At 33.9% G+C, this 18,963-nt stretch overlaps 1 long non-coding RNA gene across 1 annotated transcript; it reads right to left on the bottom strand.

The window, feature by feature from the left end:
• Positions 1-8,901: 8,901 nt before the first annotated feature.
• Positions 8,902-17,929, bottom strand: LOC138701164 (uncharacterized). Its single transcript, XR_011332469.1, has 3 exons — positions 17,853-17,929; positions 10,622-10,666; positions 8,902-9,068 (listed from the first exon to the last, which is right to left on the bottom strand). It is a non-coding gene; the product is annotated as an uncharacterized lncRNA (long non-coding RNA).
• Between the last annotated feature and the right edge of the window lie 1,034 nt (positions 17,930-18,963).

The following is an 18,963-nucleotide window of genomic DNA, read 5'->3' as shown; positions in this document are numbered from 1 at the left end:
TTAATAATTATCTATGAATTTTTTACATGATTTATGCAACATAAAATATTATTGTAAGTTACATATATGGTAATATTTAATTAATGTAAATAAAAATAAAAAATAGCTTTATGTCAGGCACTAAAGAATAGTTTAAGCTATAAAACAGTGAAAAACTGTGGATCTATCTTAAAAACTGCATGAGCTATCATGTTTCAAGTTGCACGTCAAAATTATAAGCAAAATAATTTTTATAAACAATTTAGACATAATTTCAAGGGACCTGTTGACTTCATTCTCTTTTTGGTACCATTCTCAATTGTATAGAAATTTCACAGAGCAAAATTATACAAAACAAAATTTTTTGTATGTAAAGGTGTAAAGGTTGGAAGTAAATCCTGAAAAGACTAAGTATATGATTAGGTCTCGTGACCAGAATATTCCACGAAATGGAAATATAAAAATTGGAGATTTTTCCTTCGAAGAGGTGGAAAAATTCAAATATCTTGCAGCAACAGTAACAAATATAAATGACACTCGGGAGGAAATTAAACGCAGAATAAATATGGGAAATGCGTGTTATTAATCGGTTGAGAAGCTTTTATCATCTAGTCTGCTGTCAAAAAATCTGAAAGTTAGATTTATAAAACAGTTATATTACCGGTTGTTCTGTATGGTTGTGAAACTTGGACTGTCACTTTGAGAGAGGAACAGAGATTAAGGGTGTTTGAGAATAAGGTTCTTAGGAAAATATTTGGGGCTAAGAGGGATGAAGTTACAGGAGAATGGAGAAAGTTACACAACACAGAACTGCACGCATTGTATTCTTCACCTGACATAATTAGGAACATTAAATCCAGACGTTTGAGATGGGCAGGACATGTAGCACGTATGGGCGAATCCAGAAATGCATATAGAGTGTTAGTTGGGAGGCCGGCGGGAAAAAGACCTTTAGGGAGGCTGAGACGTAGATGGGAGGATAATATTAAAATGGATTTGAGGGAGGTAGGATATGATGGTAGAGACTGGATTAATCTTGCTCAGGATAGGGACCGATGGCGGGCTTATATGAGGGCGGCAATGAACCTCCGGGTTCCTTAAAAGCCAGTAAGTAAGTAAGTAAGTAAGTAAGTAAGTAAGTAAGTAAGTAAAGGTGTACATATACCTTAAGCGTTCGTTTTCTGCCCACGAACTTCTGATAGCAGACAAAAGTGTAAATTGTCTCTTGAAGATGTGGAAAAGTTATGGATTGTGTATTGTGAATGCAATTCTAAAGTACGTGTGGTTTAATTGAAAAATTCTTAATGTACATTTATGGAATAAAATAATGCTTCAGTTTTACATAATTATTGTGTATTTTTATACCACTTTAGTGTACCCCTGCAATATAGGCAGTTAAGGAAATGCAATGTTATTTAAGGCAATTTCTAAAGGAGAAGACCTTAATAAGACCCTTAACAATCAACTAATAAATTATTTTATTTTATTTTATTTATTTATTTATTTAACTAGCTAGCTAGTGAGTACAAATTACATTTATAAAACAAAAATGTTTTTTAGCCACTACCGTAAGAGCCAGGCTCGTGTACGGTGTGGTCTTAGCCAATAATAAAACATAAAATTTACAAGGACAGTTTACTAAATACAGTAAGTAACTTAATTCAAACCAATGAATAACACACAAGAGCAAAAAAAAAGAAGAAAGAGTAAAAGAGAGAAAAATACACATTTAATATAAATTTACAATCCGACAGAAGCCAGTGACATTCAATAAAAACATGAATATAGTCGACAGAAATAAAGGTAAAAAAAATACATTTGTTAATATTATATATCATGGATAATTTTACAAATTTATTTTATAAAAGCTTCAATTTAAAAAAAAATTTCAAATTTTGAAAATGGTTTGTAATTTTGTTATAAAGTCTTGGACCGAAACTAGCACCATGTTTAAGAGCTGCACTTGTATGACATTTAGGCTCAATTAATGGGAATAGTAATATACGTTACAAGAGCGGTATGTTGACGTTTTCATGTTCGAGGAAAAGATTGAAAAAGCGAAACGTAGTTGAGCTTTTTTAATTTCCGAGAACATGAAAACAAACATACCGCTCGTGTATCGTACATTATTTTGTGCGAAGATCGTTTATTACATACCTGAAAGACGAATTTCTAATTAGTTGCAATGAAGTCTCCATCTTGGTTTCTGTTTAATGACGGCAACTTCGGAAAACCAAAATATTGTTGCTATAAAATGTTTTCTGTGTTTACTATACTCCAGCAGGCCGTGATATACGTCTGTCTTTTTTTCCCCCAGTCTATAAATGCGAACTTAAAACAAACTGTAAGGTTATGTAATGATTTATTTTTCATTTTAATATTTTAACAATATTATTTATATAACATATTGCAGTAATAACATCGGCGTCTGGAATCTTGTTGATTTTTTCACGGCTTCCTTAATATTACTTGTATCAGGAATGCAGTAAGTTTCGTGGAATAGTGGACTTTACTTAATTTTTGCAAATATTTAAAAACAATAATTAACATTGCAATTTAGGTGAAATTGCAGTGGTATGTTTCCAATTTATAATTATTACTATGTTAAACGTCTCTAAAAATAATATGTTAAAAGCCTAAAGCAGTAAAATGAATGTCGCACTTAAGCGGTAAGAAGAGGGAAATTGTTATGTGTGTTACGTTGGGAATACTGAATATGGTATTTCATACTTACCGCGTATTGGTTCTGTGCGGAAAACAAGCAAATACGCACGATCTCGCACAAAGTAGACTTTTGTCTTCGAATACGAATCGATTAGATTTATGTTTTATTTGATTTCAGTGGTAGTAAGTTAGTAAACTATAATGGTACCGGTAAGTATAAAAGACGTCTAATAATATTGAGTGAAATGTTATGGAAAGGATTGTTCCAGCACGGTTCAGAAACGATTCTGAACTGCCTGCTCATGCGCAGTAGTTCAATATGCGTTCCAACAAGACTACAATTGATTCCGAACCGATATTGAACACTCAGTTCCCTGTCCCTCCGTACTTTAGCACTCGCTCGGAACGAGTGAAATTGGTTCTAGATTAAGATCAGGAACTGGGAGTTCTGAACTGCTGACTCATGCGCAGATGGTTTAATCTGAAGTTATGGTTAAAATGCTTCGAGACTGGGCAGGTTAAAATAAAGAAAATAGTACATCATGACTGATTTGGAAGGTGGTAGTGATATATTTTACGAAAAATTGAATTCGGAAGATGCATATAATTTTAATATGAGAAGAAACTCCGAAGGCCATGAAAGAAGAGTTCGAGAAATGTTCCAACAATATAAAACCCCGACACAGTACATATCTTATGATAATAAGAAATTTTGAATGATTGAAATAATGTTTGTTCTGTCCTTTAAGGGGAGGCAGAGGTGAAATTTTCGAACAAAACTGAAGAAAAAATGAAAATTTGGTTTTTTCCATTCTTATTATATTTCTTTTCATATTCCGATGTTAGTTTTTGATTTTGTGCCCTTTAAAAGTATGAAATTAAAACCAAGATAACTGTATTACTATATTATTCCCATAATAAACTAATACTTATCATTATTTATATACCTTCTCTGAACATATAAATAAAAAGAAATATTGAAAATTTCTTACAATATGGTGCATGGAGCATTTTATATCAAACGATATAAAGTTTTATAAAATTATTAATATTTACAGAACTATTGTACTTAGAAAGTTGAAACTTGGTATGCCCATTACTAATAACATACTTAGTATCTATGATCAATTTCAAACAAATGGGATAAATTTTGTGGGTTTTGAAATATTCACCTCTGCCTCACTTTAAATGTGCAGAAATTTCTTTCGAACAAGAGTAACTTTTCGTACTGAAAAGGAATTTTAAAATGTTATATTTGTTGAATAAAATTTCTGGACATTTAAAGGACAAACTAAAATTCTTTCAATAATATATTAGCATAATACACTGTTCCCTTAAATTGACTGAGCATATTGGGATTTCAATAAGTGGATTTTCCAAAACATACTACGAAATATTTCACATAAAACAATTTTTATCTCTAAAAGGAAGCGAAATCGAGCAAAAATGTACTCATGCGCGTCAGTGTTATTTAAACAATATCCTGGTGCCAGAAATGGATTTGCAAACACGGAGGACTCTCCAACAGCGAATGGCATTAAAATGGTTGGGAATGTTGCTGCAGTACGTGCTGTGCCGGGAAGATCTCAGGACAACCGTTGTAGGCATTGCCACAACGAGGTTGAAACTCTTGCACACGTCCTGGGATCCTGTCCGCACGGCGAAGCTCTGCGAAACGCTAGACACCACTAAGTACGATCAATTATAGCCACTGCCCTTAAACATGCCGATTACAACACCTTTGAAGAAGTACATGGTCTCTCCGTCACTGGCAGTACACGGCGCATAGATATAATAGCTTTCAAGGAATCTACAAGATCTGGATTCATAATTGATCCCACTGTGCGTTTCGAAACGGATGAGGAACAGCCAGCAGAAGTGGATAATGAAAAAAAGAATATCTACAATCCTACCATTCCATATTACCTCCAAAAGTACCAGCTAGAAGAGCTTGAAGTAATCGGACTTCTGGTTGGAGCAAGAGGTACCGCTACTCTCTTCATGAAAGATGTGTTTAAGAGGCTTGGAATACCTATATCTATTATTCCGATTGTAACCTTAGCTGCATTGAAAGGATCAATTGCTCTCCTGAAACATCACCTATATTCGAAATGAAACTAAGTTCAGTAGCATTCCTTACTTTTTTGTAACACTTACCTTTCTAAAAATTGGTATATTTTCACTAATCTCAAAAAAATTATTTGCAGTTATGTACTTGTAGGAATTTTATTGTTAAAACAAAATCAATGGTTTTTATGAACTTGTAAAAATTTCTATGGTTAAGTACTCTTTGTCCCTTGTGGCAGCTCACGAATGGTGAGAAGATATATAAATTCTAATTCCATCACACATGAATAGGATCCCCAGCTCTAATGTAATGCCGTGCTTCATATTGAAGACTTTTCAATAAACATTTAATTTTTCAACATAATTGTTTCATCTACAGCTTTTCATGTATCTAAGTACCCTTTTTCTTCTGGTTTTATGAAGTCAGGCAAACCTTAAGAACAGCCATGGTGACATCATTCAATACCATACAATGGCGAAAGATGATGAGACTATCATTTCGGTACCAGGTCATACAATGAATAGAAAAGAAGAAGAAAACGATTAAGCCTTCGATCTGAGAAGGCTGCGTACAAAAGAGGGACTCCTTCAGACTTGGATGCCGTAACTGAATCGATAAGTTGGCACTAAGCAGTGAATCACGTACTTACAGGAATGAGGCCCTAAGGACTTCAACAATCATCCCACAATAAGATGGGCGCAATAAGGGTCAGGCTGCAGTGCAAGCCTTTGGGCCTTCCTCAAAAAAAGGAGGTAAAGAACAACACTCCACAAACATATTTTAAAATTTATTTGTACATTATTGATAACATTGTTACAAAACTTTCTATTCTGCTATTTACTGTTGTCATGATTCAGCGACATTTTTCGTTTTCATCCACCCAAGACGTAAGGCGTAGGACTAAGCAAAACATATATGAGAGGTACAGAAGTTTGTCGCCACTAAAAAAGAAAAAGAAAGTTGCATATGTAATTAATATAACAGAACTATAATAGGCTACAGTGTGATTAAAAATTGTGATTTGGTGATAAGGCAGGTGTAGGTACAATGCTCCGCCTATTTAGTAGAATGCGTTTGAGTCTAAACAAAGCAGAAAACGTGGTGTGTTTTGACGAGAATCCAAGTCCCCGTATACCGGTAATGCATCATGTCACAAACACGTTCACGTCTGAGTATTTCTAACATAGTAAATATTATTCAAAGCCTTGAAAACGACACAAATGTTAAGGATATTGCAGGAGAGAATAAGGTAATATTTATTTATTTATTTATATTTTTTCTTTCTTTATTTAATTCTTTTTTATTGATTTATTTCTTAATTATTTAATTCGTTCATTCATTCATTCATTCATTCATTCATTCATTCATTCATTCATTCATTCATTCATTCATTCATTCCTTCTAGTTTTCCTTCATAACTTCACTCATTTCTTTCTTTCTTTCTTTCTCTCTCTCCCTTTCTTTCTTTCTTCCTTTCTTTCATCACTTATTTACTTATTTGTTTATATATTTTTATTTATTCGTATATTTATTTATTATCATTATCATATTTTCTTGAGATATATACATAATCTGGGGCAGGAACATGGATGTTATGATGAAGTAAAGAGAAGCGAATACAAGCCTTTGAAATATGGATATGGAAAAGAATTGAACGTGTGGAGTGGACAGAGAGAATAAGAAATGAACTCTGCTAGAAACAGTGGGCGAAGAAAGAATAGTGCTGAAACTGATCAGGAATGTATAATCTGTGCAGTACTCTGGAGACAGGAGGAAGTGTAACCTAACTGGTACACCTGTCCGGTCCTTGCACGGGATCTTGCAACTCATCTCAATACTTTTGTGGGCTCCTAGCCTGAAGACCACTTATATTACTTCGTTCACACTGCCCCGCTTATGGAATTTAAATCAATTTAGCACGCGAAAAGCTCAAAAACTGTAACGTTAAATGACTGGGCAATGAAGTCAGTCGACCGTATGGAAAATCTCTATGTACGAAGTTTATCATTCGTTTCTCTTTTCATGGTATCACGAGTGACGTCAGATTAAATGTTATAATCTTAAAAGTTACAATAAATTGTTCTTTGTTATCTCCCCGTAGGTCGAATATGCACAATGAACAGTAAGTAGTGCCATTAATTTCAGGGGGTTATTCTTTGAGATATTTCAAACAAAAAAGTACAATATTATTTTGCTCGTTTTTGCTTCCTTTTTCAGGTAAAAATTGCTACATATGGAAAATTTCATAGCGTGTTTTGGGAAAGCCATTGATTTAATTCCCAATATGCTCAGTCAATTTAAGAGAGCAGTGTATTATGATAATAAATGACTGAAATAATTTTTTTCTGTCCTTCAAATGTGCATAAAATGTTTCGAACAAGGTTAACTTTTCGTACCGAAAAGGAATTTTTAAATGTTATATTTGTTGAATAAAATTTCTGCACATTTAAAGGACAAACTAAAATTTTTCAATAATACAGGGACATCATTTTATTTTCACCAACATTTATAATATCAACATGGCTATACCTTTGAATTAACGGTTCAGAACCGGAAACACTGTTTGCTATCCTTTTCCACAATGGAGTTTGATGATACTGGCGTAATATACAAACAAATCACTTTACTAGGTATAGGAGGGAAGAAAAGTAGTTCATCCATTTACGTAAACTAGGAAATATCACGATTTTGAGTTTTATAATTAGGTTTTCTTTATCAAAATACAGTACTGTATTAACAATGAGTGTTTTTACTCACGAACTGAGCTATCCATTCGGACGTATTCATTGTGCAGTGTATATTATACTGTCTAAAGCACATTAGCGTACAATCCTAGACAGTGAATTTAAATTGAAAAATTATCATAATATGGATATTTAAACACATTTTTAAAAATGGTGACCTTTCATTTCGATAGAAGCTTCAGTTCTTTTGTGCATATTATCTCACTTTAGACTAATGTACCTAATTCCAATTACCCGTTTCGTCCTTCGCACCAGTAACTCATGTTGAAATAATTCTGTACCTACTCTATATAGAGTACCTTACGTACTGTAAATTCAATCTTCACTTAGTAAGGAGGAAATCACGTGACAGTTAATTGCTTAACGATACCTTTTTAAGTTATTTAAACAGTTGTACAATATTACGTAGAAGTTCAATTCCTAACAGAAATTAATGTTTTCAGAAAAGCGCTAAGACAGCCCAGCCACTAGTCTTTACAGTGGGGCGAGCAGAAGCAAATGGGGGAAACCAGGATGTATCGTAAGCAAACGAACGTACAGTAACTGTGTGAATATAGTATTCAATATTGAAAGCTCTTTCTTCACTGGAAAACGCGACCATATTTCTGGAACGTACTATACTCACTAACTCAATACTGTTGACTATCACCGTAAGGCGACTTTGACTGCATACCTATGCGGCCTTGATTCTGTGTGGAAGGCGATTAAACTTCATTAGCAGAAGGGGTGGGAGTGAAGTATATTAAAAATCTCAGGTACAATAAAAATTGAAGTAAAAATAACGTGATGTCCCTGTATATTATCATAATACACTGTTCCCTTAAATTGACTGAATATATTGGGATTTCACTCAATAGATTTTCCAAAACATACTACGGAATATTTCACATAAAACAATTTTTATCTCTGATAGGAAGCGAAAGCGAGCAAACATGTACTCATATGTAACAGTGTTTTTCCATCACACATGAATAGGATCCTCAGCTCTAATACCGAAGACTTTTCAATAAACATTTAATTATTCAACATAATTGTTTCGTCTACAGCTTTTCATATATCTAGGTAACTCTTTTCTTCTCGTTTTATTGAAGTCAGGCAAACCTTAAGAACAGCCATGGTGAAACGATTCAATACTATACACTGGCGAAAGATGATGAGACTCTCATTTCGGTACCAGGTCATACAATGAATACAAAAGAAGAAGAAAAAGATTAAGCCTTCGATCTGAGAAGGCTGCGTACAAAAGAGGGACTCCTTCAGACTTGGATGCCGTAACTGAATCGATAAAATAGCACCAAGCAGTGAATCACGTACTTATAGGAATAAGGCCCTAGGGACTTCAACAATCATCATCCCACAATGAGATGGGCGCAATAAGGGTCAGGTTGCAGTGCAAGCCTTTGGGCCTTCCTCAAAAAAAGGAGGTAAAAAATAACACTCCACAAACATATTTTAAAATTTATTTGTACATTATTGATAACATTGTTACAAAACTTTCTATTCTGCTATTTACTGTTGTCATGATTCAGCGACATTTTTCGTTTTCATCCACCCAAGACGTAAGGCGTAGGACTAAGCAAAACATATATGAGAGGTACAGTAGTTTGTGGCCACTAAAAAAGAAAAACAAAGTTGCATATGTAATTAATATAACAGAACTGTAATAGGCTACAGTGTGATTAAAAATTGTGTGCACAAATTTATTTTGGTGATAAGGCAGGTGTCGGTACAATGCTCCGCCTATTTAGTAGAATGCGTTTGAGTCTAAACAAAGCAGAAAACGTGGTGTGTTGTGACGAGAATCCAAGTCCCCGTATACCGGTAAGGCATCATGTCACAAACACGTTCACGTCTGAGTATTTCTAACAAAGTAAATATTATTCAAAGCCTTAAAAACGGCACAAATGTTAAGGATATTGCAGGAGAGAATAAGGTAATATTTATTTATTTTTATTTCTTCTTTCTTTATTTAATTTCTTTATTGATTTATTTCTTTATTTATTTCTTAATTACTTAATTCGTTCATTAATTCATCCGTTTATTCATTCATTCATTCATTCATTCATTCATTCATTCATTCATTCATTCCTTCTAGTTTTCCTTCATAACTTCACTCACTTATTTCTTTCTTTCTTTCTTTCTTTCTTTCTTTCTTTCTTTCTTTCTTTCTTTCTTCACTTATTTACTTATTTGTTTATATATTTTTATTTATTCATATATTTATTTATTATCATTATCATATTTTCTTGAGATATATACATAATCTGGGGCAGGAACATGGATATTACGATGAAGTGAAGAGAATCGAATACAAGCATTTAAAATAGGGATATGGAAAAGAATTGAACGTGTGGAGTGGACAGAGAGAATAAGAAATGAACTCTGCTAGAAACAGTGGGCGAAGAAAGAATAGTGCTGAAACTGATCAGGAAGAAAAAACGAAATTTGATGAGTCACTGGCTAAGAAGGAACTGTCTACTAAAGGAAGGAATGGTGAAAGGAAGAAAAGTTGTGGACAGAAGAAAATAACAGACGACATTCAACATTAAAATATATAGATCGTATGTTAAGAGATAAACAGAAAAGAGGGGAAGACTGGAGAATGTTGGGTTTGCAGTGGAAGACCTGCCCTTGGGTAGAAAGCTATGAATGAAATGAATACTTCCCGCGGCATGTGATATTCAGAAGGTAACTTTTGGTCGTCGTTGGATTGGTAGGGGAGGATGTATCATCTGTCCCCCATGGTCGCCGGATTACAGCTTAATTTTTTTTTTCTGTGAAGATGAATGAAGGATATCGATGTAACGTCCTCATACTAACAGCAGAATATTTTGCATCGATCATCCACATTCCAGTTTAAACATTAATAAGCAGGCTATTTTCGTTTAGAGAATAGGGGAGTCATTCGGTCATAGGTGCAAGGCGTGCGTTCAGAGCAGAACAAACTATTTGTGTACTTTATATTACAATTGAAACAGCCTGATGAAGTTTATTTTTGATGGTTGTTTTGTTCACATGGTTTTTTTTTTTCTTTTCCCTTCCTACAACTTGTATGCGCATCAGTATGATATGAGTTGCATTAATCTCGTCCACCGACATTTAAAACTTTGTGCACATAAGTTTTAATAAACTAGATATTATAAAAGAAATTTATCCTTGCACTTACGCCAGTTGTATTTGTGAAAGGTCCATAAAGCAAACCTTCCTCTATCTGTAATTAAAGAAAACATACAATTTAAATGGTTAGTTTCGTGCATTCCTGTAAAAAAATATCATATTGGGTTGTTGCAAAACTTCGAAGTGACTTTTTCGCTGTGATGTGATGGAAACTTTTGTTTGAGACGAAAAAAAGACATAAATTAATCATTAATACATTATCCTACATCATCTATAACTCTCTGCTAACGCTGAAAAGCTTTTCGATTACGCGTCTGAAGAAATCTCCTGGTCCAGACAAGTATGTGAAACATATTCGTTAAAAATGGAGTTCTCTTGAAGATTGTTGGGTAGAGAACTGAAAATTTCGAAATCTGTGGGGTGCGAGATCGTGAGAATATGGATAGCATGTTAGCGGAGTGCGGGCGTGCATTATCGTGTTCCAGCAGCATTTGAAGCAGTCTTCCCGGTCGTTTTTCTTCAATTGCGGCCGCAAAACGTATTCGCGTATTTCTTTGAGGAAGACAACAATGGAATAACAGAGAATGTCGGAGTAAACGGGAAGTGCAGAACTTGCTCACCCCAAGACTCAAGAATCACTACCTGGAAAACATAATCTGCTTGTAAGATGGCGTAATGCCATACATCTACACCCTTGCAAAACAATTACTTAGTTAGATCTTTGGCGATCTTGTCACCAGTAAGCACTTTCCAACAATATGGCCTTCTCGATCTCCAGATTTCATTCCGGCCGACTCCTGGTTGTAAGATATCTTGAAGAACGAGTTTTCGAGATACGGCCAGGAGCCCTGCAGTAACTGAAAGATGCAATCTTGCAAAAAAAATTGGGAATCGTTGAGGAATTTTCCGCAAAATGCTGTCCATGGAGTCGCGGAAAGAACGGTGTTTGTTGAAGAAGGCAAAGGTGAACATATACCCAATATTTTCTAATACTAGAGTCCTGCGTTTGGTTACTTAGACTGCAAGTTAGGTGTACAACGATCACACTAGCTTTGCTTGGTACGAAGAGCAATTTGGAAGTCAACAGTTCACGCTGCAGATCTGCAGTCTTTCAGTAGTCTCTGGTACTGTGTGTTTACATCTGTTTATTCGTGTACTTGTGTGTATAAGGAGGTGGCCAACAATACCACTAGGCTTTAATAACAACATTGACAAAGTATTTATTTAAAGGCAGCTTATATATAATAAAACACCATTTTTACGAGCAACTGACAAAACTATAAAAAAAGGCAGAAACCAGCATCTTTATTTTCACAAGCCATCACATTTTGACCACACATGGTATGAGAAAACCATTCGAGCTGAGATAAAGATAGATTTATTGAAATATATCATCATCATTATCATCATCATCATCCAAACAAGTATAAGACCCAAGGCCCGTTATGATCTCAGTGAGTCATGAAATATATTAAATAATATTAAATATCTATGCAAAGCAAACACACGCTCTCAGAGACGCTCAGAAGCTATGTAGAAATAGTAATATGCGTCACAAGAGCGGTATGTTGAAGTTTTCATGTTCGAGGAAAAGTTTGAAAAACCCAAACGTAGTTGAGCTTTCTTAATTTCCGAGAATTGAAAGAAAACACACCGCTCGTGTATCGTACATTATTTTGTGCGAAGATCGTTTATTACATACCTGAAAAAAGGAATTTCTAATTAGTTGCAATGAAATCTCCATCTTGGTTTCTGTTCAATGACGGCAAATTTCCAAACAAAAATATCTATCTTCAACATTGTTGCTTTAAAATGTTTTCTGTGTTTACTATACTCCAGCTGGCCGTGATATACGTCTGTCTTTTTTTTCCCCCCAGTCTATAAATGCGAACTTAAAACAAACGGTAACGTTATGTAATGATTTATTTTTCATTTTAATATTTTAAAATATTATTTATATAACATATTGCAGTAATAACATCGGCATCTGGAATCTTGTTGATTTTTTCACGGCTTCCTTAATATTACTTGCATCACGAATGCAGTAAATTTAGTGGAGTTGTAGAGTTTACTTAATTTTTGCAAATATTTAAAAACAATAATTAACAGCGCAATTTAGGTGAAATTGCAGTGGTAAGTTCCAATTTATAATTATTACTATATTGAACGTCTCTAAAAATAAAATGTTAGAAGCCTAAAGCAGTAAAATCAATATGTCACTTAAGCGGTAAGAAGAGGGAAATAGTTGTGTGTGTTAGGTTGAGAATACTTTTTTTATATTTTTATTTTATTTTTTTTTATCCAATGCCACCAGGTTGTCTTTTCGACATTTCTTGTCTTCTCTCCTGGCCATGGCTTAGTTGTAACCCACTTCTGAGGTTGGGGCGCCTGGAAGGCGGAGTTACATTACCCCGATGATGTGATAGGATGATTATGATAATGTGGTGCCAGGAGAGGTCTTAAATCTAAACTTAACCTAAATTCCAGACCATGGACGAACATAGGAATAATCCCCAGGTTGGGAATAATGAATGTGGAATTTTAGAGTTACCGCGGATTGGTTTTGTGCGGAAACCAAGCAAATACGCACGATCTCGCACAAAATATACCTTGAGATGCGCAACAAATGTAACGATATTAATCTAAAATGCACAATCGAATTTATTCCTACAACCGCTTTTGTTAACACTATGTACTAGTCGTAGTGACATGAAAGAAATGGAAGTCTTAAAATGTTTTTAACTCAATAAACAATTGAAGCGCCACATAAAATATTTTAGTCGCCATGACTACCTGACTCTCAGAATTTGTTTACCTCTGACTTCTACAATAAGCAAAATGCATGTAGATACATATTTACTTACAAATAGCTTTTAAGGAACCCGCAGATTCATTGACGCCCCCACGTAAGCCCGCCATCGGTCCCTATCCTGAGCAAGATTAATCCAGTCTCTATCATCATATTCCACCTCCCTCAAATCCATTTTAATATTATCCTCCCATCCACGTCTCGGCCTCCGCGAAGGTATTTTTTCCTCCGGCCTTCCAACTAACACTCTATATACATTTCTGGATTCGCCCATACGTGCTACATGTCCTGCCCATCTCAAACGTCTGGATTTAATATTCCTAATTATGTCAAGTGAAGAGTACAATGTGTGTAGTTCTACGTTGTGTAACTTTCTCCATTCTCCTGTAACTTCATCCCTCTTAGCCCCAAATATTTTCCTAAGCACCTTATTCTCGAACACCCTTAACCTCTGTTCCTCTCTCGAAGTGAAAGTCCAAGACTCAGAGCCATACAGAACAACCGGTAATATAACTGTTTTATAGTCCATTTTTTCACTATTAGTAAATATGTTATTGGATAGTGATTTTCTAGCTCTCAGGTTGAATTTTCTTTTACCAACTTAGTTTCGAATTTCGGGGACTGACAAATACTACGACTAGCAGTTATTTTCTAAGTGTAATGTTGGCAGCAATGATTTCGGTTTACAGTAAAGCAAAGTGATGAAAATACAAGAAAGTAAATACAGTAAAACCTCGTTAATCCGTTCTAATTGGGGGGATAAGTTGACCGGTTTAACGAAAGTCCGGATTAAATTAAATAACCTAAAAGAACAGTAGAAAGTGCATTAAAATCCGTGTATAGCAACAACACACGTTTATTATGGTGTATTTAAAAAGCATAGACCTAAATACATTACACAGTACAGTAAAATGTAAAGCAATACATACAATAATAATATTAATTACTTTAATGCAGACTTGATTAATTTTCTTTATTTTTTTCAGTAAGTTATTCTTGAAACGCTTTATCAACAGCTTAGGTTATTTAGCGTCTGAGTGAAATGAAGGTGATAATCCCGGTGAAATGAGTCCGAGATCCAGCACCGATAGTTACCCAGCAATTGCTCATATTGGGATGAGGAAAAACCCGGAAAAAACCTCAACCATATAATTTCCCCCGCCTGGGAATCGAACCCAGGCCACCTGGTTTCGCGGCCAGACGCGCTAACCGTCACTCCACAGATGTGGAATTCTTTATTTGTAATATTATAGGTGTAATATTGTAATTATTGTAATTCCATAATTCTAATGTATGAAAGTCTTAAAACAAGGTTCTTTAATTTTTCCAAACTCATCGGTTTTTTTACCTGTCCGGATTAAGCGAAGTCCGGCTTATCGGGTCCGGATTAACGAGGTTTTACTGTATATTTTTAGGTTAGATCTCATGAATCGTAAACTCTTTAGTGAAAGCAATAAATTTCATGTTGTCTGACAAAATAAATTGTATTATTAGATCATACTAATCCTAATTACCAACATAATATGTGAGAAGTCCAGGAGGAAAATAAATTATTGAACTATTTAGGAAACACCTCGCAACATGAAGATGAGATGTGGTAAATAAGCAAGACATTGTTATTGTTAACACTATATTATTATTATTATCATTATTATTATTACTTTTATTATTATTATTATTATTATTATTATTATTATTACGGAGCATTGTGATTTTACCCTCTTTGGTGATATTTGGTATTAGTTGGCAATACTGAAGAGACGGCCAAATTAGCCTTTTAGGAACTACTCGTAAGTGATCGTCGCTATATAAATTCAGGTTTACCAAGTACCACATCTCATAACCTTATTTCTTTGCTGTGGTCACGCCAAAGAATCAGTCCCATTCGGAGGCTTATGTTGGGGTTACGTAACAAGCTGTTTTTTTTTTTTACGGTGATTGGTTGTTAGTTTTCGCTCAACCTCCCAGCTGGAGGACCACCCCTTACCGGCTGTCGGCGACTGCTTATTCAATACATTCGCAGCTACCCTCCATATTTTGAGGCCGTCTCCTCTATTCGCAACCTGAGGACGCGCCATGCCGTGGTGATAGAGACCCATCATTCAGATCTTATTAAATTTTAGAATTTTTAACAAATAGAAAAATACAGGGATATAATTTTATTTTTACTTCAATTTTTATTGTACCTGAGTTTTTGAATGTACTTCACTCCCACCTCCTCTACTTATAAACTTAATATCGTTCTCCACACAGAGCCAAGGCCGCTTATGCAGTACTGAGTTAGTGAGTATATTACGTTCCAGAAATATGCTCGCGTTTTCCAGTGACGAAAGAGCTTTCAATATTGAATCTTATTTTCGCACAGGTACTCTCGTCCGTTTGCCTACGTCGCATCCTGTTTTCCCCCACCTGCTTCTGTTCGCCTCTCTGTAAACTCTAGTAGCTGGGCTGTCTTAGCTCTTTTCTGAAAACATTAATTTCTGTTAGGAATTGAACGTCTACGTAATATTATACAAGTGTTTGAAATAATTTAAGTAAAAGGGCCTCGTTAAGTAATTAACTGTCACTTGATTTCCCCCCTCCTTATTACGACCCTGCGACAAAACCACTTGGAAAGACAATAGGTAGCATTTCTGAGTAATTTTATATTTTCGGATCGGGCAGAAGTGAAGATTAAATTTACAGTACGTAAGGTACTCTTTTATAGAGTAGGTACAGAATTATTTCAACATGAGTTACTAGTACGAAGGACGAAACTGGTAATTGGTATTAGGTACAATAGTCTATAGTGCGATAATATGCACAAAAGAACTGAAGCCTGTATCGATATGAACGGCCACCATTTTCAAAAATGTGTTTAAATATCCATATTATGATTATTTTTCAATTTAACTTCATTCTATATATTGTACGCTAATGTGCTGTAACAGTACAATATACACTGTATAATTAATACGTCCGAATGGATAGCTCAGTTCGTGAGTAAAAACACTAAGTGTTAAGACAGTACTGTATTTTGGTTAAACAAAAACCTAATGAAAATTATCAAACTCAAAATTGCGATATTTCCTAGTTTACATAAATGGATGAACTACTTTTCTTCCCTCCTATACCTAGTAAAGTGATTTGTTTGTATTTTACGCCAGTATTATCGAACTCCAGTCTTGGAAGGAGGAGCAAGTGGTGTTTCCGGATCTAGACTTTTAATCCAAATGTATAGCCAGGTTAATATTAAAAATATTAGTAAAAATAAAATGACGTCCATGTATAAATTTCAGTGAAAACTAAAAATAAAAGAAATTATGAGTGCGTGCTTTACGAGACTCTACACATTAAAATGAATTAATTTAACCATTTTAAGTGTTTCAGATGAAAAATATTTCCTTCTTTCTGATAAAATACATTTTCTTCTATCCAATAACGTGTTTGGTGCTAAATTACTGTATTTTAGCATTCATTCTGAAGTTAAGTATTTAGGCATAATTTTCGATAATCATTTAAAATGGAACCAACACATTAATTACCTTTGTAATGAATTACGTAAAATAGTATATTATTTTGTTTTATTGAGGAATTACTTGTCAAAATTTTATTACGTAGGCCTACAATATATTTAACTTTATTTCAATCGGTAATTATGTATGGAATTATAGGAAGGGGTAGCTCATTTAAATCCAATTTTAATCCACTTTATTTATTACAGAAGAAAATAATTAAAATATGTCTTCATAAACCTATTGATTTTCCATCTCAAAATTTGTTTCTAGACTTTAACGTACTTAACGTTAGACAAATTTATTATGTTGTATTAATAAAATTCATACATAAAAATCGAAATAGTTTTGAATTGTATTCCCACAGTTATGAAACAAAATGCAACACTGTTACAGTATTTAATCATAGTAGTAATTTAGGCCCAAGAATATATAACAAATTTATATTTAAATATCCTAATCTTGTCAATTCGAATAGTTCTAGTATTAAATTTAAAAAGTTATGTATGGATTTTATAAAAATTGTAAATTTAAATTTATATACTATAATTGAAAATTGTATTGTATAATTATTAATTATAATTGTATTGTATAAGTATTAATTTCAATTCAGGAATCCGCCCCTGAGCACGACTTCTACTCTTTCAGGGGCGAGCTAAAGTTTCTCTGTATATTTTATATTTTCTGTTACAATTACTAGCAAAATAATAAATAAATAAATAAATAAAAATAAATAAATTTCCAACCGCCTACTCCATACATACCTACACTGTTGCGGGTAGTTTGAAGACTTCAGGTAAACACACACAGGACTCTAGTGATAATGAAACCACTTTGACGAACACAGTGATGTTTTGTTTTTATATCCCAAAATTATCATTTTTAAAACACTTTGAATTGTTAAGTGACTGTTGAATGTCCTTTTACAATTAATTATCACTATCATTCAATATTAATTTCTATGCTAATATTCTTACCGGAGATGCAAAGACCATGTACACTACGTATGCTGACAAAATCAGGAATAAAAGACGAGACATTGTGTTGCTTCCGAATTTCTTCCTGGTTCATTCCCGCCTCGGTGTTGGCGCTTTTATAACTTGAATGTTCCCCCATTTATGGTGTGTTACGCAACATATAGGTAAATGTTTTGTACGAATTAGGGAGACGCCACCTTCCACAAATACGATGTTTATATAAACATTCGTTAGCTCCTAGTTTCTCTCACGGTTAACTAACTCCAGACTACTGCTGCATGTTTACTGACGAAATGCATTTCGCTCAGGCAAATCATCACATTTGTTTAGCTTGATTGTAATGACGACAATTTTTCTTCTATCAAGCAATTTTGTTTAGCTTGCCGAATTTTCTAAGTTTCATAACTCTACTGATAGGTGTATAATTATCAATTTTCCTTTCAGTTTTTCATTAAGAAACAAATATTTTAGCTTATTGATTTTGCTTAGATTTAGGTACAGTTATCTCACTACAGGTTTTCATTTAAAAGCGATTTATCTTGAGAAAAGTAAAACTCGAGTGGGATTTAATTGACTATTACACGATTAGAAGAAAGTATATAAAGATCAGAAGAAATAAAGTTCTCTCATACAATAAAATAATTGACTTACTAAACTGTCTTAAAAATGTATTATTGTACCATCTCATCATTACAAATATTCCTCTAGATGGCAGTAGTGTGTTATAATCTGTGTTCTCTTGTTACCAGTTGTGCCAACTATACAATCTTCATTGAACTCTATGGACGATTACTAGTCAAGAATGCTTTGTTCATTCATTTTCATCTTTATTAAAACAGTTTCATTCCATTTAAATTATTAATATATACTAAACAATCTCTGATACGTGACTATCCATAATCTCATACAGCAGAAGTTGTAACATAATCTAAATAATATAAAGAAGCTAAATGATAGAAAAGTATTAATTAAGGATGATGAGATAAACAGTAATCATTTTAAATGGTACAATTATTGAAAGTACAATGTTGGCAAACAAAGAAAAATGCTAGTGAGGTAATAAAAAACAAATGCTAGGGAGGTAATAAAAATACATGCTAGGCGGGTGATA

The sequence above is a fragment of the Periplaneta americana genome, chromosome 6 (genome assembly GCF_040183065.1).
Source record: "Periplaneta americana isolate PAMFEO1 chromosome 6, P.americana_PAMFEO1_priV1, whole genome shotgun sequence".
NCBI classification, from domain to species: Eukaryota; Metazoa; Arthropoda; class Insecta; order Blattodea; family Blattidae; genus Periplaneta; species Periplaneta americana.
Note: the sequence above shows the minus strand (reverse complement) of the source record. Positions and strands in the feature narration are given on the sequence as shown.